At 33.9% G+C, this 24,449-nt stretch overlaps 1 protein-coding gene across 15 annotated transcripts in view; it reads right to left on the bottom strand.

The window, feature by feature from the left end:
- Positions 1 to 24,449, bottom strand: part of DLG2 (discs large MAGUK scaffold protein 2) — a 2,242,830-nt gene that overhangs the window by 394,239 nt on the left and 1,824,142 nt on the right. The gene's annotated exons all lie outside the window — the stretch shown is intronic.

Genomic DNA, 24,449 nt, shown 5'->3' with positions numbered 1-24,449 from the left:
CTAGAATGAGCAAGGCAGATGCCTTACTGCTTGTGTCACTGCTCTGGCCCCAAGAGAGCCATTATTTTTAATTGTAATTTTATACTAGCTACAGACTAAAGTAGTTTTATTGTATTTATAAAAATTTAATTTATAATTTTAGAATACCCTTAATTGTAAGGACATTGTGATTTATGTATTTCACTGCCATACAGAAGCATATATATAATATGTATACAGTTACAATACAAAAAGTAAATGCATTATGGTATTTCTTGGTGTTGAAATTAGGGCAAAATAAAAATATTTTATTATTTAAGTTTGTAGTATCAGTTTCATATTTTGTTGTAGTATTAGATAAATGTATAGTAGCATATAAATGTTAGATATATTTGTATATTTACATTATCTGTGAATATATGTATTAAAAGAAATTTGAGTTTAACATTTGAGAACATCTCTGTACCTTCACAATGCTTTAGAATTATTTAACACTCATATTGCCATAGAGTTTGTAGGTTTTCATCCAGAACTTGGTAATTACAGATTATAAATGTTATCTATAGATAACATTAGCTATGACATGAATGGCATTTGTTTGAAGTTGAGGGAGTAGAGTTTTGAAACTGATTTGTTTTGAAATGGATTTCTTAATCTTATATTCTCTTATAGAAGGCCCTGAGAGGTAATATAGTATGTAAGGCCTTTGCCTTGCAATTGACTGATCCAGGTTTGACCCTATTACACCATACTGTCCAAAACACAGCCAGGAGTGATTTCTTTTTATAGAGCCAAAAGTTACCCCTGAGCATCACAGGATCTGGCTCCCCAAATCAAAAGGAAATAAAAACAATCCCTATAGTTGATTTTTGAGTTAAGAATGCAGCTTAATTTTACTGCCTTCCTCCACAAACAGTGACAAGTTTCATAAGTATTCACTGACCAACTAAGAGTTGGATCATACTATCAGACTGTGTGACACACCAACTCTACCATATGTGTCATTGTTTTGGATTCTTAAAGCTCTCTGTATTTTGACTTAATTTTTTTTAAGAATGAGGTAGTAACAGTAACTCCTTCATAATAATGAAAAAATATAGATCTTAGAACTTGTTAGACTGAAAATTACATAAAGGAAAGAAAGTAGGGCCAAGATGGTTGGAAAGAAAAAGGGAGTAATATAAGAGAGCTCCCTGATCTTAGCAAAACCACACACACACACACACACACACACACACACACACACACACACACACACACACACACACACACACACACAAACTGTTAAGCACAGAATTTAGTACAAGACGCTTCTGATAAGATAAACCAGAGCTCCCACAACCATCTCATGACATGTATGTTAGCTCTAGGCAACCAAAATTAAAATTAAGATGTGTGTTTCCAAGGAGGAAGAGGGGACTAAAAATATCTAAGTTTAGAGCTTTGCTTGGGGAGAGGTATGAGACAAGCCATTCAGGGCAATATGTTGAATCCTGTACTATTATTTGTACACCTACAGGGAGTTGTGATCTCTGTCTCTGCCAGAAGCTACCAATTCATGGATACTAGCTACCAGGATAAAACAAAGTAAAAAGCTGCCTCCTTCCATTCACATCTGGTTACTAAGTGTTGGTCACATTCAGCTCTTGGTTGAATTGTTGTGCACTTCTTGGAACCCTAGTTTGAAAAATACCTTGAGAGTTTATTCACATACACTTTTTAGAGTCTCTTGTACCTTTTGGACAATCAAGCGTTGGACAAATGCAGGCAAACTTGAGAATATTAAATTTATCTAGAGATATATGGAAACTGGACACTCTAGAACACCAGAAACAACTTGGTGATATGACACCACAGTTATCATACCACCACTATGGTATGTGGTGAGTCATTGGCAGCTGTGAACATTGAGTGGAAATACTAGTAATTTTTACATTAAACTTGTAATAAAAATCACAGGTGGTCCAAAAAAAAACACAAATAGCATCAGTCTCTAGGTGAAATCTATAAATGGAAACCATATCCATTAAAATGGACTTATACCAAATACTCATCTTGTATTAGACATAATAAAAGAATGAATGACTTCACTTGAATTAGTGGACAAAACTCTAAAAACCCCTAAGTTTATTCATCCAAAAATTGGATGAATAACTCAAAGAATTCAAAGTGACAGTGGAAAGGATGTTCACTGTATTGAAGTAAACAGGAGACAAGAGTTCTAACAAGAAAAGAGAAAGTCTGAAAAAGCTGTCAGAAATCACCAAATTGAAGAACATAGTAGACAAACTATAAAACATAAAAAAGTGGCTCAACATAAAATAATATGTGAATTGTTGTGCTCATAAAACCAAAATGAACAAATGAAAAAAATTTAGAACCTAGAATAATGAAGAAACATAGGTTAGATTAACAAGTAATAAGATGTACATCATGGGATATATACAGAGAGGAAAGGCATGATAATGTACTATTGGTGGGTTAAATCTTTGATAAAACTTCCCCAAAATGAATATTAAGCCATCTTACCTTGTCCAAGAAATTAAAAGATTTCCAAACAAAATAAACCCATAACAAAGAACACCGAGACACAGTGCAATTAAAATGGCAAAAGTCAAAGCCTGATGAATTCCTAAGAGCAGCAGAGCAAGAAAAAAACTTAATTTAATGGTGCTATTATAAGATCACGGCAAACCTATCAAATGAAAAGCTACAGATTATAAGGGAATAGTATGATACAGCCAAGATATTGAAAGTATCAGGCAGCCAAATAGCCTCATTTTATCTAGGTTGTCACTCAAACTCCATGGAGGGACATAAAGCTTTATAGAAAAACAACAGGTAAAGAATTTCATGACCACTAAGCTAGCACTGAAAGATATGATAGATTGTCTTCTATAAACAATAAAGTTGTAGTAAAATAGAAAGCAAAATATGGGAAAGGTTTGTGCATAAAAGGAGAGATAAACCTGACAATTCAGAAGTAAACTACATGGTATTCTAAGGTAAACATATTGAGAAGTTTAAAAAAACAAGAGGAGTCAAGTGAAAAGTCACAACTATATAAAAGGCATGTATAAGTTAAAAGGATGAAAATAATAAGGAAGCAAAGATTCAATTGCAAACTTTAGAAACATTTAGAATTCATAAAAGTAAGCAATTTACTTTATTTCAATATGTTTGCTTTATTAATGAGTCCAATGCCCTGAAATGATTGATCAAAAGGCATAGATTAATCAGTTGAATTAATCTGATACAACCTCCAGCTCAGAAAACAAACATTTGAATTGTCTTGATAAATACAAGCTCAAAGTAAAAGTCTGGAAAGCAATTATACAGTTAAATAATATCCTAAGACAAAAGGCTGGCATGGCCATACTGAGACAAAATAATCCTTAAATTGAAAGAGGCAATATAAGAACAAAAAGTGAAAACACAAAAAATTGGAGATTATATAGTAAATAAGGGGTCGATATATCAACAAAACTTAATACCCATTAAAATGTATGCAATAAATGAGTGCATAATTGTTATGCCTCAAAGGAAATTTTAAATATATAAAGGAAATACTAATAGGCCTATAGAAAAATATTAATAGTACCACAATAGAATACTTTCTCCTCACCATTTGATACAATAAACATACAAAAACTCAATAGGGAAACATTCTTAAAGGAAACAAAATGCAAGTGCTGACCTTTCTAGACATGAATTAGACTCTCCATTGCTCTAAAATTGAGTTAATAGCTTTCTCCAATGCATGTATTGGAGAAACATGGCCTATTCTTTATCATAGGCCCCAATCTATTCTACTAAGCAAGTATTCATAAACTCAAGAAGACAGAACCATTCAAGTATCTTTTCAGAACATAATGCTTTTTTAGGTGTAAATAAACTATAAAAAAGAAAGCTTAAAAAAGCACAAACACTTGAAAACAGCATACTGATTGATAACAAGTGGGTCAAAGAGAAAAATAGAAGAGAAAATAGAAGATTACAGGAAACAGGAATTAATAAGGACACTTAGCTAACAGAACATAGCAAATGCTGTACTAAAAATTCATAGTAATGAAGGCATACATAAGAAGACAAGAAAAGAATCAAATTAAAAAACCTCCAATCTCCAGATGGTAGAAAAAGAATAGCAAATGAAGTCAAAAGCAAGCAGAAGATAAATAGTAAAAATCACCACAGAAATAAACTATATATGAATTAAAATAGAACAAACCCCTGAACTGAACAATAAATACCAAGATGTGGCTTTTAAAAAAGAATGGACAAGATGAGGCTGCAGTACATCAGGTAAGGTTCTTGCCTTGAATGCAGCCAATCCAAGAGTACCTCTTGTGGGCCCTGTAGTACCTCCAAGACTGATCCCTGAGTGAAAAGACAGGAATGATCCCTGAGCACTCTTGTATGTGCCCAATCCCTCCCTACCAAAAAATAAACAAGATTTATATACCCTTAGCTAGACTTACAAAGAAAAATTCTGGTAAACTGGAAATGAGAGAAGTTATAACATATAATATAGATATATAAAATAATATGAAATTTCTATCAAACAACTTTATGCCACTAAATTGGAGAACACAAGGAAATAGATTTTTTTTTAGAACCATACGTCCTACAGAAATTGAATCAGGATGAAGTAAAAACCCTAACAGTTATCTCATAAAGTAATCATAAAAAGTTTGATGTCAGGCATATTAGTATGTTCCTCTGAATATTCAGAACAGATTTGAGAGTGTATGCTTTTTTTTTTATCTTTAGAACTAAATAAGAAGAATAGTTGAGCAGAAGAGAGTACAGATGGTGTGACACTTGTCTCACTAATGAGTGACCTCATCCTATCAAGTAATTTGTCTTGATTACTTTTTCTTTTTTAACAATTTCCTTGTAATGTATTCCTCACATGAGAATATTTATTATGCTCATGATTGTTATTATTTGGGTTTCAGACCAATTTATTGCCTCTAAAGTGTAGAGTTTCATCACAATTTTATAAATATTGACATTGCAACTTTAATCAGGTTTTAATAAGCATAATACTTTAGATTTATGAATATTTTTAGTAACAATGGCATATTTCATAATTGCTTTTGCTTTACAAATTATTCTTAACCATTTATCTTCCACTAGTTTAGAAAATACCAACAGTTCTTAAGTAGTAATCAATGTTGTTTCTTAATCAAATTGAGTAAATGTATACATGATAGCTTGCTTGCTATTAGACTAATCCACTTAATTAAAACAAAAATATCCAATATTATCACTTTACTTACAAATTATTCCAAGAATATCTCCCATGCAATTTTAATGACATGTCAATAAAAAAGGACAATAAAGCGACCATGTTGTTTGACTTACTTTATATTACACATGCAAAGCCAGACAATTCTTCTCAAATATAAGTTGAGGATAACCAGATTTTAACAATATGTAATTACTCTTTCTATTAAGGTAATTATATGACTGTTAAGAGTTAACTGTGTTAGGAATTTTATTATTCCTTGAAAGTGTTATCCTTTAGTACCCTTTAGCACTTGTCCAGGAATGCTTACAATGGCTATTCCTACTCAAATATACTAGTTACTAGTGTGTGTGAGTGTGTGTGTCTATGTGTATGCTTAACTGTTAGTTGTAACTGTTATTAAAAACAAACACTGGTGTTGCAGTGATAGCACAGCTGTAGGGCACTTGCCTTGCATGCAGCCAATCTGAGACGAGACCAGGTTTGATCCCTGGCATCCTATATGGTCTCTTGAGCCTGCCAGGGGTGTTTCTGAACCCAGAGTCAGAAGTGATCCCTGAGTGCTGCCAGATATGGCCCAAAAACCAAAACCAAAACAAACAAACAAAACCCTCAAAAACAAAAACCCAAAACCAAACCAAAAAAAAAACAACAACAAAACAACCAACAAAAAATACCAACACCCCCCCAACAAACAAACAAATAAAACAAAGTACACTATTTCATACCCTTGGTATTAAGAAAAGTTGACTTTTTTCATATGGTTGGTGCCAAAGACAGCATAGACTTATACTATGAGTAAAAATAATCGGCAAGCTCTATTCTGTCCTTTCAGGCTAAGACCATTCATACTGAAATTCTGATAATTTCAGTAGAAAGAAACCAAAAAGGAAAGCGCAGGTAAAATTCAATGTTTTGAAACTGGTGTCCAATGTTCTTGGAATTGTATTTACTTTAATTTTTTTATTTAAAGTACTGTAATTTACAAAGTAATTCATAGTTGAGTTTTAGATATATAATATTTCTCTTTCTCTCTTTTTTATTTTTATTTATTTTTTATTTTTATTTTTGTTGTTGTTGTTGTTGTTTTGGGTCAAACCCGGCAGCGCTCAGGGGTTACTGTGGCTCCAGGCTCAGAAATTGCTCCTGGCACACTCGCGGGACCATATGGGATGCCAGGATTTGAACCAATGACCTTCTGCATGAAAGGCAAACGACTTAACTTCATGCTATCTCTCCGGCCCCTAGATATAGAATATTTCATCACCAATCCCAGCGCCAGTGACAACCTCTCTCCACCAATATTCCCAGAGTCTACCCCATAATTTACCTCCAGTTCCAGCCTTCCATCATAACAGGTACCTTTATTGTCCTTTTTTATTGACATGTCATTAAAATTGCATGAGAGATATTCTTGGAATAATTTGTAAGTAAAGTGATAATATTGGATTATTTTGGTCAATGTATTACTTTTTTGTTTATTTGTTTATTTTCGAGCCACACCCAGTGGCTCTTAGGGTTTAATCCTGGCTCTACACTCAGAAATCGTTCCTGGCAGGCTCAAGGGACCACACTGGATTCTGGGGATTGTCCTGTGTCAGCCGCTTGAAAGGCAAACACCCTACTGCTGTGTTATCACTCCGGCTAACGTATGACATTCTTTTTGATCTCATTTCTTTTTCCACAGTTACAAAGTTTGTTTATGATTGAGTTTTATTCATACAATGTACAACATCCTTCACTAATGCATATTTCCTGCCGCCAATGACCCCGGTTTTCCTCCCACTCACTTCACTGCCCTCTTCTCTGCCTGCTGAGAACAACGGGTCAGAGGGAGAAGGGTAGAGTAGAATGATTGCATTCATTTTTGGGTTATCAAGAATGATAGTATGGTAATAAAATCCAGAGAAAATAGACATGAGGGCTAGGAAAGGCTATTGCATGGTAGGAAACTTGCCACAAAAAGTGTGGGGAATGCAGTTAGATCTGATAGAGAACCACTATAACAATAATAGTTGGAAATGATCACGCTAAGCAAAAGCTGGTTGCTAAAAGCAGTTTTATGCATGATAGCTCTTCAGTAATAATATTAGAATGCTTTCTGATTTAGAAAGATTTTTAGAGGTTTAGCTCACACATCCATGTTTATCTTCACCACCTCATCACTAATATTATTGTGACATGCCACCACCAAAAAGCCCCTTTATCTAATCCTCCCACCTATCCTAAAGAATAATTTTAAGGACCAAAGAGATACTATCTGCTTTGCACACAGACCCAGGTTCATCCCCGACACCACATTTGATAGACCTCCAAAGGACTGCCTAGAATGTTTCTTAAGCACAGAGCAAAGAGTAAGACCTGAATATTGCTGACTATTGTAAAAATTAAACAATAGCAATTAAAATAAAGATTATTTAATAGATTATTAATAGATTATTTATCTAATACTATTATTTAATAGTATGTCTAAAACTCAACTATGTACAACTTTGTAAATCATATTGCTTTAATAGTTTTTTAAACAATTTTTGGTGAAACCAATGTGAATTATAAGTCTTTCACAGTCATATTTAAGGTACATAGTGACAGTGAATTAGGGCCATTCTCACCACCTCCATCTGCTATAGTTTCCAGCATGCATCCCATACCTCCACCCTTAGCCCCCTGGACTGCTAGTGTAACAGGTCCTTTTTGGGTATAGCTTTAATGAAGTTTTAAGAAAAAGAAACCTATAGCAGCAACACTCTACTTAGGTAGTGTAACTAAGATGCTAAATCAAGCTACTATGGAAGTAAAGATGATGAAGACTCTAGGAATCAGAGAGAGGTAATAGCCTATTGTCTTTTAAATTTTTTGGCATTGACTAAAACTGAGTCAGAGAATAGTTAAGTCTCTTCCAAAAATTTTCTGATTTTCCAAGTGAAAGATGGCCTTGCTGTTGCTTTAAACGATGGCATTTCAATGGCATTGATATATGCAATCTTATTGCCGTATTAAATTAAACACGTTTGAACATCAGAACTGAAATTGTTTTATTACACATGGGACCCAAAGGGCTTAAATTATTTGATGAATGGCACTTTAATCTTTCTTTCTCGGAAGTAATGAGAAGCAGAACAAATAGCATTTTCAATATGCTATAATATTTAAACTCCATTAAACATTTTAATGGAGAGAGCACAAACCACTTTAATGTCTTTTTTTTTGAGGTGCCAGGGTTCAAAATAGGGCATAAAACATGCAAAGTATATATTCTACCACTGAAACATATCCTTGTCTTTCATTCATTTAAAGTCCTAGCCCATCACTAAATTATTCTGGATGTGTTTTATTATCTAGCCTGTTTTTCACTCACATTAAAAAAAAATCTTACCATTTTGTTTATATTTAAATCTCTACTTTTTTCTTAAAAGCCTATACTGCAATATTTTTCATTTTCTTCTTATTATATATTTTCCCTATCTGCATTAAGTTCCCATCAATCTTTTTTTTTTTTTTTTTTGATTTTTCGGGCCACACCTGTTTGATTCTCAGGGGTTACTCCTGGCTAAGTGTTCAGAAATTGCCCCTGGCTTGGGGGGACCATATGGGACGCTGGGGGATCGAACTGCAGTCTTTCTTTGGCTAGCGCTCGCAAGGCAGACACCTTACCTCTAGTGCCACATCACCAGCCCCAGGTTCACATCAATCTTAATGTTTTCTTGTGAATACCACAATTATGGCAAATGTAACAGAAATTAAGCACCATCAGTAAGCTGTACTGTTTGATGCTTTTGTGCTCATTGATTTACCTTCTTTTTGAGAGTATTGCTTTTATTACAATAATTAACAAACACGCTCACACAATACTCAATAAAAGAGTAGGAAAGGCCTGTGAATTAACAGTTGGCTTAGATCTATTGGAGTACAACAAATTCATGATTCTTTAATGCCATGACTTAAGCCAAGCCTACTTATTTTAATATAACTTAATCCATTCTGTTTATATTGGTAAAATAATTTTTATTCCCTTGCCTTTTCTTTGGTTTTTTGAAATATTTAAGAACAATCATTTCAGAGGGAACATTTTTGGGATTTATTATGCTCACCAATTTCAGTTACTCCTTACAGTGAGAAAACCAGTGGCTTGGTAAATAATACAAAGCCTTTCATTCAACTCCAGATTGTATCATGCATATTCTTGTTTAACCATAAAATCATTCAACATATTCTATGATTCATTTCACTTTATACACCAGCTCATATATATAAAAATTTGATCAAGTAGAATTCTTAAAACATTCCAGTCACTGTGCTATAAGAGATATAAGTAGAAAATAAGCCTGATCTCATATATATAATATATATAATCACATAATTTATATATAAAGTACATGGTCAACTAACTAAACAAAAAGAGAGAGATAAAAAAGGAGTAAAACTGAACAAAAGAGAATTCATTGTTCATGTATCCTAAATTATTGAGAATGCATTCCTTTTAACTAGTTATATTTTTCTTCAGAAGTTTAAAATTTCCAAATATCCCACTAGAGCCATTTTAATAACAAGATGCATACATATATACCTGCATTAGAAAACATAGTGGTATTAAAACTATGTCTATTATAACAAAAATAAATATTTATTAAATAATTGAAACTTAAAAATCATGAACTGTTATCCCTCCCCCAACTTCCTACCTATCTCATTTGGAAAGGGAGACCCTCCCACAGCTGGGTGGGGTCTGTGGTTGGTAATTTAAGGGGTTATCTGGAAGGTAGGGAAAGACAGACTCAGTAAGGAAGATGCTGCAGATAGAGAAGAGACACAGGTTGGGTGCAGAGAGGCTGGTTAGTTTAGAGGCCGTGTGAGGAATATGTACATGGCAGTTAAACCCTTGTAATAAATAAAGTGATGTCTCCTGAAACTTCATCTGATTGCTGTGGGTCATTTCCTTGCCGATACCCTGATACCTATAGACCAGCCAGGCCATAGTGGCTACAGGTGTCAGGCTGGGCCGAAAAAGGCCTCACCATCCACAATCCAGCGCTAGGACACTATAGTTAATAATTAATACAACAAAGAACCCTTTTTTCAAATATATATTATTTTTGAGAAAATATTAGCCACTAACTTTGTGCAGTGTCCTTTAAATTAGACATTTACTAAAGAGGCAAGACTCCAACAGAAGCACTAAGATGATTCAAAGTCACAGTTCTTACTACTGATCTTTGTGCAGTTTGCAGAATTTTGTTTGTTTGTTTTTGTTTTTGGGTCACACCCAGCAGTGCTCAGCAGTTACTCCTGGCTTTATGCTCAGAAATCGCACCTGACAGGCTCAGGGGACCATATGGGATGCTGGGATTTTGAATCACAGTCTTTCTGCATCTAAGGCAAACGCCCCATTCCTGTGCTATCTACGTTTGCAGGATTTTATTCTCACCCACATACCAGTGAACAAAGGCACGCTTGGCATACATCAGATCAAACTTGTGGTTCAGGCGAGCCCAGGCGTCAGCAATGGCTGTGGTGTTGCTCAGCATGCACACAGCTCACTGTACTTTGGCCAGGTCCCCACCAGGAACCACAGTGGGAGGCTGGTAATTGATATCAACCTTGAAGCCAGTGGGACACTGCTGCAGAGGTATTAGCGTCCTTAAGCAAAACTTTAGTGGGTTAATTCTCACTAGGAATAAGCAGGGACACAAGGCAGACGAATATGAAATATGAAAATGAAATAAATGAGACCACACAAAATGAATTGTATGGGGACCCACGTCCAAGGGACAAGAGACAAATTTACTTTTCAGCTGATGACATTTATAAGCACAAACTCTGGTATGCAAGGTGTCCTCAGGGAGAACAAAGAGCAGGAGAGCAGTACAATGGGGAAACAGGCCTAGAATCTACATATTAAAACGACTATCCTATAGGTGAGAAAGACCCCTGCTAGAGGGCTGTGAAACAAAAGCTAGAGATGTTTTTGGTTTAACAAAAATCAGGTTTTTCAAGTAACCAGGAGGAGAGAGACAAAGATATTTATGATGTTTATGTAGCTGCTGGAAAATAGATTTTAGGGGGGATGGAAATAATTGTTTACCATCATAGAGCTAGACTCAGAAAAACAAGCTGCTGGTGCCAGCTTATATGAGTCACAAATAAACTAGCCAGCAGGGAACTTTTGGTGGGTTTTTGGTACTGACATTTCTTTGTCTGTAGGAAAGCTGAGGCTGGATTTCTATAGTGTCCAAATAAAGAGAAAATGTAATGTTACAGCCATATTGGAATTACCGCCAATAATCCACGCAAAGGGTCAAATGATTGACTTCGCTGAGTGGGCCTTTTGGCAAATAATTCTTTGGGAGGAAGGCACTGCCCCAGGAAGGCAAAAAGCCATGTCTGGTGTATGCCTTCTTTAAGTGGGGGGTAACAGGATACCAGTCCACAAACAGGATGCTGTGCTTGGCTTGATGGTGGCAATGGCAGCATTGACATCTTTGGGGACCACATCACCACAGTATAACAGGCAACAAGCAACCAACAAAAGGAGACCAAAGCAGGCAGTAAAAAGGAAATAATAAAATTTTAGAACAGAAATCCATGAAGTTGAATATAAAATAAATATAAAAGATTAATAAAAATCAAAACCTTATTCTTAAAAAAAATGTAAGTTGGTACATGATAATTCCTTTTCTCCTTCCAGTGATTGTCCACTTGCTATTTCTGAACCATTTGATACAGGCTATTATCACTGTCAAGAAGAAAATATCATTATAAATTTGAAGTTCTTTGATATATTAAATTCATTTGAATTTCATGATAATAACAACTTATTATGAACAGCTTTTCATGTTTTGTTGGAACATCTATGTATGTATCTATTTTGGAGAAATGCCTGTTTAGAACCTCTCTCTCTCTCTCTGTCTCTCTCTCTGTCTCTCTCTGCCTTTCTCTGTCTCTCTGTCTCTGTCTCTCTGTCTCTCTGTCTCTGTCTCTCTCTGTCTCTCTCTGTCTCTCTCTCTCTCTCTCTCTCTCTCATTCTCTCTCTCTCCCCCCTCTTTTAACCAGTCATTGGGAATATTGGAAGGCAGTTCAGATTCTCTTTAGAGACTAAGTTTCCTACTCTTAAAACTATTAAAACAGACTCTAGAATTCTAGATGGCATTAAAGAAGGCCTTAGAGCATCAAACAGTGCACAAGATGAGCTGTGATAGTCCTGATATGCTGTGACTCAAAAAATAGTCTTCTGTGGGACTTTTTCTTGTTTCGGGTCATGATGATTCACAGACATTTCTTGATTTCCATTGCAGTTGTTACCATTATTGTAGCACTTTTTTATGTAACAAATTGCAATTCTGCTTCATGTACGCTAACAGAATCTATTTCTGGATGGGAAATGTGTCATTAGTTTCTTACTCCTCTTAGGGCCAACCACATTTCTTTCAATGTGTCAGATACTCAGAAACTGAAATTGATTTAATTTTATGTCCGTGGGCGATTCAGTCAATCTTTTAATGAGTTTCTTAACACTAAAAATTTTTAATGATCCAGCATTCTAATTATTATTACATATTAAACTTTATAATAATTAAAATAGGAACATAACTTTCTAAAGATTAAAATATGAAAATCGAATTTCAAAAATGAGCTTAAAAATTCCATATTTTCTATAGAGAATACTTGCTTTTGTTTTTAGATTCTGTTTTGTTTCAGGGCTTTACTCATGGTACTCATGGGTTCCTGACTGCTTGGGGTCACTTCTGGCAGTGCTCAGGGCAACTACATGATGCTGGGGATTAAACCCAACTCTCATTTTTAGAGAAGACTTTCTAGCCCTATGAACTATCCTGGCACATCTGGAGAATATTTTGAATGGAGATACACAGAGCTTCCGTTAATGTAGTAACTTATTTATTTTGAAGCTCTCTAGAATAAGAATCTCAGAGAAGGAAGTTCTTACGGTTTTAGAATAATATGTATTGATCTTTTGTCCTTAGAAAAAAAATGTTTCTTGTAGAAATAAAATCACTGTATATTGTTCAAATAAAACACTCAATATATTGAGTATTTTATTGAACTAGATGATAAATCTTTGCAATTAAACTCAAGTTGCTCCCTTATTAGTTCTATCCTTTATTGGAAACTGTGGGATAGAAAAATCAACATCAGCATTTTGCCTTTTCACATACTTCCTGTGTTGTCTATTTTGTTCTTTCAGCTAAAAATGCAGTTTCTTTATGTTTTAAAACAACTTGTACTTTAAAATGAAAGTTTCTTGATAACTTTCAAAAATTAAAAGCAACTACTCTCCCCCCAAGGAGCAGCTATATCAGTTATTATGGGTCATGTTATTGATAAATTGTGAAACCTTAAAAATTAGTGTCAAAAACACAATGTGGCAGATGGTAAAAAGTGCATATAATGTTAAAAATAAATCAAAATGTATAAAAACGTCTACATTCAACAACTCACCTTACAAAATCAGATAATTTAGGAAATAAGTTTATTAGACTTGTTTTTCTAGATTCCTTGTTAACAAATACACTGTTTATTTTTTACACTGTTTATTTTTAAGATAGTCTTCTCAATGATGTTCATCACTACAATGATGTAGTGAACATCATTGAAATATAGAGAAGCTATTGTTCCCTGTAATAAAGAGTAAGTTGGTTTACTTTCCAGCATAATAAAGATAATGTCTTGTTATGACAAGGCTGACCTTGAAGGTTTTTGCTTATTATAAAACATTCTGGTTCCCTACTTGATACTTCTTTTCTACTTGTGTGTGTATCATCAGATCTTCTTTACTCTGCCATGTAGAAATTGGGCTATGTGAACTGGTAGATTCTTTTTTTTTTTTTTTTTTTTTTTTTGGTTTTTGGGCCACACCCGGTGACGCTCAGGGGTTACTCCTGGCTATGCGCTCAGAAGTCGCTCCTGGCTTGGGGGACCATATGGGACACCGGGGGATCGAACCACGGTCCGTCCTAGGCTAGCGCAGGCAAGGCAGGCACCTTACCTCTAGCGCCACCGCCCGGCCCCGAACTGGTAGATTCTGATCTTCAATTAGCAGCTATTATAGTGAAAAATTAGTTTGAGGAGTCTCACATTTTCTATCAGTACCTATAGCATTGCTCCATGCTAACTTGTTTTCATAAAAGGCAAAAAAATCTCAAACCCTTCACAGTTCTTGACCTTGATTTCCTTGCCTATTCCCAGTTAGCTGCTTTTCATGTCTTATGAGGATAAAATTACTGATAACAATAATCATAATAACAGCAACAATAATGGATAATCTCTAGTGAATGTCAGAAATTGTACTATGTACATGTAATCAAAGTCACACAACAACCTTAAATAATAAATAACACTGAGTTAGAGAGTTGATACTTTGGCATCACTGCTGAGTAGATGAAGAAATTGAGACAGACGTTCTAGTGCTCATAAAAACAAAAACAAACACAAAGGTCACCACATACATCTTCATCCATCTTGAAAGAAATTTCTCTCAGTCCAGATTTAGATCATTGCTTAAATAGCAAGTTTCTTAGAAAAGACCTTCATTGGCCCTCTGGTTTTTCAAGTTTTCTCTTCCCTTTCTTTTGTTGCTATTGTGATGATCAGTGTCCTATACATTTTTGTAGCATATGAATCACAAATGGCAATGTTGGGGGTGTCACATTCAGAATGCAGTGTAGTTGCTGATTTTGAAATGGTGGGCTCCTGTGAAACCTGCCAGGCTCTACCACTGACTTACACCTGGATCCATTCTCCTTTGCCTTATTTCTTTTCTTTTCCTTTCTCTTCTTTTCTTTTTGTGTGTGTGTGTGTGGGGGGGGCACCCGGTGATGCTCAGGGGTTACTCCTGGCTATGCACTCAGAAATCACTCCTGGCTTGGGGGACCATATGGGACGCGGGGGTATCCAACCATGTCTATCCTAGGTTAGCGCGTGCAAGGCAAATTACCACTTGCGCCACCGATCTGCCTTTTTTCTTAAGGGGATTTTGTTTTTCAAGCATTCACCAGAGTTTGTGTTAATTGCGTTTTTTTTTGTTTGTTTTTTGTTTTTGTTTCTTTGCTTGCCTTATTTTTTGGAAGGACATACTTGGCTGTATTCAGGAACTCTGTGCACAGGATTATGACTCCTGAAGTTCTCAGGGAACCAAGTTTTAAGTTGTGATCAAATGAAAATCAGCTATTTGACCTCTGTACATCTTTTTAATCCAGTTGGTGTTAATTGTATGAATAATTGGGGGGAACCTGTGATTGCATGTATGATGTCTACCACCCTATAGAGACCTATGAGCATAGCAATGAGGTCTTTATCTTTTAAAGATCTAGTATGATAGGTGTTCAGTGAGTGTAATAAATAAATGAATGAATGTAATAAATAAATAAATAAATGAATTGCACAAGATAAGAGATTGCAAATAATCTAAAATTTGCCTGAATGTCAGTAATTTTATTATTTCTAATACAGGTTTCTCACCACTTGTAAAGATAGTAAATTCAAACTACAGAAATATTTAAAATACAAGTATAAAGAACAATGTGCTAGACAAGCAGACATAAGCAGTGTGCAAATTCCTGGCCATAAATCACTTATTGACAAACATATTTCCAAAATATTTTATTCTAATTGATTGTTAATTATGTATATTCACTAAATGTTTTAAATGCTCCATTGCAATTTTATAGTTATTTGGAGAGGTTTTTGATTTTTATATTTTAATGGTCTAATTCATCTTTGCCATAAACCATTTGTATATTATCAATATTATGCTATGCAAATGTATGATAGATTTAGCAGGCCAAATAAATTATGATATTCAAATTCCCTGTTAAAGTAGCAATTTTAATGAAATTATATTGCTTTGCACTGTAAGAACCCACAAAATAGTAATAGAAAATAGTTCATAGATATATTTTGTTAGTCTTAAATTTAATTTTCCAAGATGGTAATGGGATGTTTGTTATATTAGATGACAATTTTTGATAAAGATATATCATGTACATAATTTAGAAGCGGGAGAGAATAGAAAAAACTTAATAGAACTGCTTGTAATATTATAGATGAAATAAAAACTATAAAATTAAACACTTATTTGTTTATTCAAAAATATTACTGGTTTCAAAATTGTTATGTACTGCTTGCTTAATATGTAGGGTAATACAAAATACATGAAGCCACATAATATCCCAAATAGTATTAGAGATGGACATAATTATCTCCATTTTTGCCATGATCTCACTGAGGCTAAAGAATTTATTTAAAACCATTGGGTCAGCTGGAGGAATTGCAGTAATGAATTGAAACTAAAATCAACCAAATCAAATTAAAACAAAGTGTCAAAAGATTCCAGGTAAATCTGCAAAAATTTAACCACGTATTAACTGTACTCCATAGTATTTAACATTTTTACAAAGGATTAGAGTCTAGTGGTGACATAACATGAACACAAGAATAATAAAATATATAATAAAACTTTTTTTTTTTTTTTGGTTTTTGGGTCACACCCAGCAGTGCTCAGGGGTTACTACTGGCTCTGCACTCAGAAGTAGCTCCTGGCAGGCTTGGGGGACCATATGCGATGCTGGGACTCGAACCATCATCCATCCTGGACAGGCTGCTTGCAAGGCAAATGCCCTACCGCTGTGTTATCTCTCCTATCCAATCCCATGATAAAACATTTTAAAATATTTTTTTGTTTAATTTTATTATTCTTTTATTTTGTTTGTTTTTTTTTTCGGGCCACACCCATTTGATGCTCAGGGGTTACTCCTGGCTAAGCGCTCAGAAATTGCCCCTGGCTGGGATGCCGCGGGATCAAACCGTGGTCCTTCCTTGGCTAGCGCTTGCAAGGCAGACACCTTACCTCTAGCGCCACCTCGCTGGCCCCTAATTTTATTATTCTTATGGAGGGTGTCATAACTGGCAATGCTCAGTATTTACTCCTAGCTCTATGCTCAGGAATTATTTCTAGCAGAACTCAGAACACCGTATGGGATCCTGGGAATCAAATATATATTGACTATGTGCAAGGCAAGTACCCAACTTGCTATACTATTGCTTTAGTCCCAAGAATAGCAGAAGTAAAAGGGAAATGGTATAGAGCTGCTAGAAAGAGCCTGTCTCTCTCAAGGTTTGCAAAAATAATGAGAAAAGACTACAGAGAGATGATATTTAAAAATGTTGAGTTGAGATAATCAGAACAGCCTGTGAGAGAACATTTAATGTGGGAGAAACAACTTGAGAAAGAAATCATGAAAGAATGTAGGTGAATCATTTTAGAGGTGGAAAATATTGCCATGCACCACACACTTATTCTATCCATGGAAATAGCATGAATAAAATGCACCATGGTTGGGTACAGAGGCAGGAAAATATTATTTAGTGTTATAACAGATGTATAAAGATGATAGGATGAAAATGAGACTTTTAGTCATACTGAATAAATTAGGATGATAATTACTCTGGAGTGCAAAAAAAATCAAAAATACACAGATGAGTTCTCTGAACCTAATGTTTTATTTTTCAATGTTCATAAAACAAGAAATACACTAGCCAAGGAAGGACCGAGGTTCAATCCCCCGGCATCCCGTATGGTCCCCGCAAACCAGGGGCAATTTCTGAGCGCTTAGTCAGGAGTAATCCCTGAGCATAAAACGGGTGTGGACCAAAAAACCAAAAAAAAAAAATAAGAATAACTTTTATCAGATAATCATGAGTATCAGATATGCTCACATATTTAATATTACTTGTATATGCACTTTTAGGTATTTAACAATGATCAGTTGTTAATACTAATATACTCATCACCAATAACTACTAATTAAAGGAAGAAATTCATGCTCAGTGACACATAGTTTACGTCAAGGTTTGAATTCCTTCCTGTCACACCATTGAAAGACTTCTCTTTGATAGTTCTAGCCTAGACTTTCAGCTTCTTTGTTAAATGAATTTCCTAATCAGCTAACCCATCATAATATAGCTACTACCCACCCTTTTCTTTCTGTCCTCAAAGACTCTGGATTTACCTTTATTACAGAAATCATAAGATTAACAATAATAGTTTCTTTATAAGCAAATTCATTGAAAGTTCAAGTGAGAGTCCAGTACCTACCTCATCATCATACTTTAGCTCATTGGAAATGGTAAATCTTATGCTCATCGAAGTTGGAATAGTGATAAAGTTTGAGAAGCTTAGTCTAGAGTATGACTTCCTTGAGTTTATAAGACATTTTCAATCTATTTGTCTGAAATTGTATTATTTGTAAAAAGTAACATTTAATATGTCATGATTTAGTAAATGTACATAGTTTAAAGTGTTTGCCTTGCATGTGACCAATTCAGGTTCAATTCTGGACATGCATATCATGTCTGGAGCATCACTGGGAGTTATTCCTGAGCACAGAACAGAGTAAGCCCTGAACACAGGCAAGAAAGAAAGAAAAATAAAAAGAAACAAAGAAAAAAAGAAAGAAAGAAGGAAAGAAAAAGAAAAAAAGAAAGAGAAAAAAGAAATAAAGACAGAGGTAGGGAAGGAGGGAAAAGAGGGATGGAAAGAGGAAGAGAAGTGAGCAAGGGAGGAAGAAAGTAAAAATAAAGGAAAGAGAAAGTGAGAAAATGATAAAGACAATAGGAGAAGGAGAAAGGAAGAGAAAAAGGAGACAGGGAGAAGTTAGTTTTGGTAGTTATCAAAATAATACACAGAATCAACAAAATGATGACTTTTTTCTTTTAAATGTCATTGTTTTTCTTGATGGCTGGGTAGTATTCCATTTTGTAGATGTACCACAGTTTCTTCATCTGCCTATCTGCTCTCAGGCATTTAGGTTGTTTACATATTCTAGTTATTGTAAATAGAGCTATGATGTACATAGGAATACAGAAGGCTTTTCTGCATAGAGATATTCTGAAAGAAATGAGTTAAATGTAGAGGAATAGACATAGAATAATTTCACTTATTTGTGGGATATAAAATATCATGGTAATAATATACAGAGATAGTAGAGATGAGGGACAGGTGGGCCAGTTCATGGTAGGAAACTTGCCACAAAGACTAGTGAGTACAGTTAGGGTAGTGAAGTGTCTAGTGTGACTATGATAGTTGGAACTGAACACTTTGAAAAAGAACCAGATGCTGGAAGGGGATAAAGTAATATACACAGTATTCCTGCATTAACAATAGTGCAAACCATTGTTTTAAAAGAAAAAGTGAGAGCAGAGAGAGAGAAAGAGACAAAGAGATACAGACAGAGGAATAAATTGCCTGTTGTTTTAATATATTATTCACAGGGAAAACATGGCATCTTTAACTTGTAACAAAAATAGATCATCATAAAGCAACTTTAATAATAGACTTTAGTTGTTGTTGATTTTCCTACTTATTATTAAATAACTATAAAATTATAAATATTAAATGATTATTAAATGCAAAATTGAGCACTTGAGTCTTCAGAGTATGTGAAAACCATTAAAATGTCATTTTAGGGGTTTCTATGCATATGCAAGAGTTTATCATTCATTAGCAGATCAAGATCACAGATATTAAAATGACATTAATAAAACAATGTCATAATAGTGAAGAAGATTTTTAGTCCTACTATATGGAAAAATATTGTCTTAGGGAAGGTAGGGGATAATAAAGGTTGGACTTTTCAGGGAAGAAAGCTAGATTTGGAGAATAAAATATTTTGGAAAGCTACATAAGGATAGAGAGCACCCCAGTTTCAGATGGGTCAAATAATACAAAGAAAAAGGGACATGATGATGAGTGGACATCAGAAAAAAATGATAGAATTAAAAAGTCAATTAATAGCAATTTGAAACAAAAATTTTGGGTAAGTGTTAATCAATTCTCTTATGAATTTGTTACTTATTTTTTCCAGGCATAAACTTTTATGCGGGTTATAGCTTCATATTAGTGAAATTATGTGAAACCTATAATTTTCTGCTCCTTAGGAACTTGTCTTAGGTTGTTTTGTGGACTAAAACATTGCTCTTTCATTTTTTTAAATGTGTGGGATTTTTCTTTTGTATTTTAGATGAGTTCCTCTTTATGCCTAGTATTAATGGGTGACATTTAAGAATGCTGATTTTATGGTATAATTATTGCCTCAATGTGTGGAGAATGGTCTTATGTCTCTGTAATTCTCAACTTCACTTTTCATCATATTATTCTCACAATATTTAATAATGTAGTTAAATCACTTTTCTATCTAGCAGGATCAAATATGCAAAAATTTTTTCTCATAAGACTGGCATTGTATAATGAATGAAATACTGAGGGATCAATTAGAAAAAATAACCTTAGGGAAAAATGATATTTTTATGCCCATTTCTAAGAAAAAAGTAAAATGCAATGCTTTGAACATTTCAATTATAATTTTTTTTATTTTGGTGTTTTGAAAGTCATACAAAGAACTTGCTCATTTCTACCCCAAAGGTTATACTATACAATATAGCAGTGTAGAGCAGTGAAAACAGGAAAGAATTATTAAAATTACATCCAAGAAGCACAAAAGCATAACTGGCAATCATATTTTGCATTTATATAATGTCACTTGCTGGGAGGCTGTCAGCAGATCAAGGCAATTACATACTAGAGCTGTGGTAAAAAAAATAAGCAAAGAAAATAAAACTGTCATTGAGCTATGTGAATTTTATTTTGTTAAATTGAGAGATGTGGGAAGTGGTCAAGGAAATAACATAAAAATCACAAAAAAACATTAAAATAACCCTTTTGAAGCTCACTTCTCTACAAATAAGTGATCATATGTATGTCTAGATTGATTATTTTATGTGCAATTCAGTATTTCTGACCTGGAGACTATAATGCTTAGATCCAATGGTCTAAAAGACTCAAACCAACCAGCCACAAAATAAATATTTACCAAAGTCAGTGATGGGACATCCCAAAACAAAAGCAAGAAGGTAACATGGAGTTTTAGCAATGACATAGAGTAATAAAAACAAATTAAAAATAAAGATTTACTACAATATGCTAGACACAGAGAGGACCAGTTTTATTAGCAACCTGGGAAGTAAAGGAGGGGGATATGGGATGCATGCTGGGAACAGGGGTGGAGGGGAGGACAATATTGGTGGTGGGAATGCCCCTGATTTAATGTCATTATGTACCTAAAGAAATTACTGTGAAAGATTTGTAATTCACTTTGGTCAAAATAAAAATTAAAAAGAAAAAAATAAAGATTTAGTAAACTTAGCCTTGTATATTTCAAAAAGAGTTATGATGCATTATTTACTGTCACCAGACTTATAAATGATGAGAAAGTAAAATAAAAACTGACTGATTTTACAGTGGTTCTCAAACTATGGCCCACGGGCCACATATTGTATTTGTATCTGTTTTGTTTCTTCATTGCAAAATAAGATATATGCAATGTGCATAAGAATTTGTTCCAAGTTTTGTTTTTACTATAGTCAGACCCTCCAATGGTCTGAGGGACAGTGAACTGGCCCCCTGTTTAAAAAGTTTGAGGACCCCTGGAATAGAATATCAGGAAAAATACTCCCTCAGGAGGATTATGAAAATATAATTTTGATAGGCAAATATGTATATGTAGAGCTCTTTTCTGTTATTTTGTTCCAGGTCAGTAGATAGAGAGCTATGGATGAGAACCAGTCTCTGGATCTGAACTTAGAAAATACTAATTTGGCAAATATCCAGAGATGTAGAAATGTGTAGGATATGATTTTTTATAATATGTTTTTAAATGATTAAATAATTTAATGAGACAATTTAAGTAGTGGAAAAAGTAAGGAAGAATAACTATGGTTATATTTAATAAAGCTCCTTCATTTCCTTTCAAATTGCATTATGACCTAACTAATTCTGTTAACATCTTGCAGACCTACAAGTATCAGTAAGTGCACCACATATACTTGTGTCTGAGTCTGTATACATTTTAAAGTCCTTTCCCATGTTAATCATGTTAACAAATTAATAGATTCCCTTCTCTATGTACTCTTAGCATATACCATTATATTAATTTTTATATAAAATTATGATTGTTTGCCTCTATGCTGTGATCTTTTTTTTTATTACTTTGAGATATCTTGAAATAAAGAGCTACATCTCACTTTTGTTTTGCTAATGAATAGCCCAGAGTCCATTCCAGGGTCACTCAATAAGACCTAATTAGCATTTACTGAAATAAATACACAAATAATAATTTAAATTATGTTTATTGCTTTAAAAAACAAAAGGTAAAATTTTTCAGAACTATATTTAAAACATAACTCTCAGGATAAAGTGGAACAGCACAACTGATGAGAAAACAAGTAAATAAAACTAATCATTATTAGTCAAATTTCTGTTTCTTTAGAAGGATGGGAGAGGGATGCTCAGCCATTCAGAGAATCATAAGTAAAGGAAAATGATGGTGCCATATAAGATGCAAGGACAAAGCTTATTAGCTACTTAAACAGATAATGTGATCCATCTATACAGAGTTAGTATTAGTCAGGTGAGAGTTAAATGTTATAGTGTAGAGAAAAATAATTCAGGATTGAGAGAAACAAAAACAAGGGCATATCTATGCTTCCTCTATAAATTACAAAAGCACACTTTGAACAAAAGGCAAGTAATAAGGACAGTAGAAGGCTAATCAGGGTAGAAACAAAATGTCATTGTGCATATTGAATGGTTTCATCTGAGCCATCTCAGGTGGAGATTAGGTTGAAGATGCCTAGAGGTTTTAGTAAAGTTCAATTGGTGAGTCTTTTGGATGAACAATGATTCTTTTTATTTTTAAATTTTTTCAATGAGTTTAACAATATCAGAAATAACAGTAACGTAAAATATTATGGTTCAGGATGAATAACATTATTTGAACATTGTCATAGAGTAAAAGAATCATCTAAGTTTTTCAGTAGATTTTTATGATTGTCATTGTTTTTGGTTTGGGAACCAAACCAGGTGGCACTCAGGCATTACTCCTAGCCCTGTGCTTATGAATCACACCTGGTGGGCTTGGGGATCATAGGGAATGCCAGGGTTGGTTGTGTGCAAGCCACTCTATCTGCTGTGCTATTGCTCCAGCTTGATTTTTACTTTTTTTTTTTTTTTTTGGTTTTTGTGTTACACCTGGCAGCGCTCAGGGTTTACTCCTGGCTGTATGCTCAGAAATCGCTCCTGGCAATCTCGGGGGACCATATGGGATTCCGGGATTCAAACTACCATCTTTCTGCATGCAAGGCAAATGCCCTACCTCCAAGTTTCTCTCCGGCCCTGTTTTTTTTTTTTTTTTTTTTTACTATTTTTAATCTGGGCATTTAATATAAGAAAATAATATTGGTTTTTCCAAAGCAGTATGAATCATTGATAATATTAATTGAAATTTTAGCATTATTGAAATAGAATTTACAAATCATCCATCTGCTCACTTAAATTCATTGCTTACCACATTTTAATATATCAACAGAGTGTTCAATCACCACTGTTAACTAATTTTAAAACATTTTTATAAGTCCTCCAATATCCTACATTCTTTTTAAGTCACTGCCAGTTCTTGTCACTCTCTTCTCCAGAACTCAGCAATCCAAGTCTCCCTTGTGATTTTATAAATCTGCTTATTTTTTAACCTCTTAAATAAATAAATAATTATGTTTTTTAAATTGGGGCACTTGCCTTGTACAATTGGTGACTTTGTGATTCTTTTTAATGTTTATAATTAATTCCTTTTAGGTATCAGTACTTAATTTTTTTCTCACTAAAAATATCTATAGATACATATTTAATGTTTTCACCTTTTGACTATTATAAACAATCCTACTATGAAATTTATATAGCTATTTTTCCATTGGGTTTATATTTAGGAGTAAAATTGCTAAATATAAAGAGAAAATTATTCAATTCAGTTTTTACTAAGAAGACCATAAAAATTAAAAATGTTTATTCTAAATAGTAAAATAAACAAATAAAATTATATAGAATAAAAGACCATATTTCTCCCCCTTCCAGTAATACTCCCCAAGGCTACATATTTTATTCCTTTCAGAATTAGATATAACCTGTCTTAGTAAGAAACACTGGAGGAAAAACAATGATGCCTAACTTATCAATTCCTATATATATGTCTTATATTTTTATGATTTTTATGACAAATTTAAAATTTTTTCATAAGACAAAATCTGAGACTATGTGATTTATCTTCATTTTTATGAGCTCATTAAAAGGTGATTTTATGCAATATTGTTAAACATTTTA

The sequence above is a fragment of the Suncus etruscus genome, chromosome 9 (assembly GCF_024139225.1).
Source record: "Suncus etruscus isolate mSunEtr1 chromosome 9, mSunEtr1.pri.cur, whole genome shotgun sequence".
In the NCBI taxonomy this organism is placed as follows: domain Eukaryota; kingdom Metazoa; phylum Chordata; class Mammalia; order Eulipotyphla; family Soricidae; genus Suncus; species Suncus etruscus.
The sequence above is the reverse complement of the archived record's forward strand: the minus strand, read 5'-3'. Positions and strand labels throughout refer to the sequence as shown.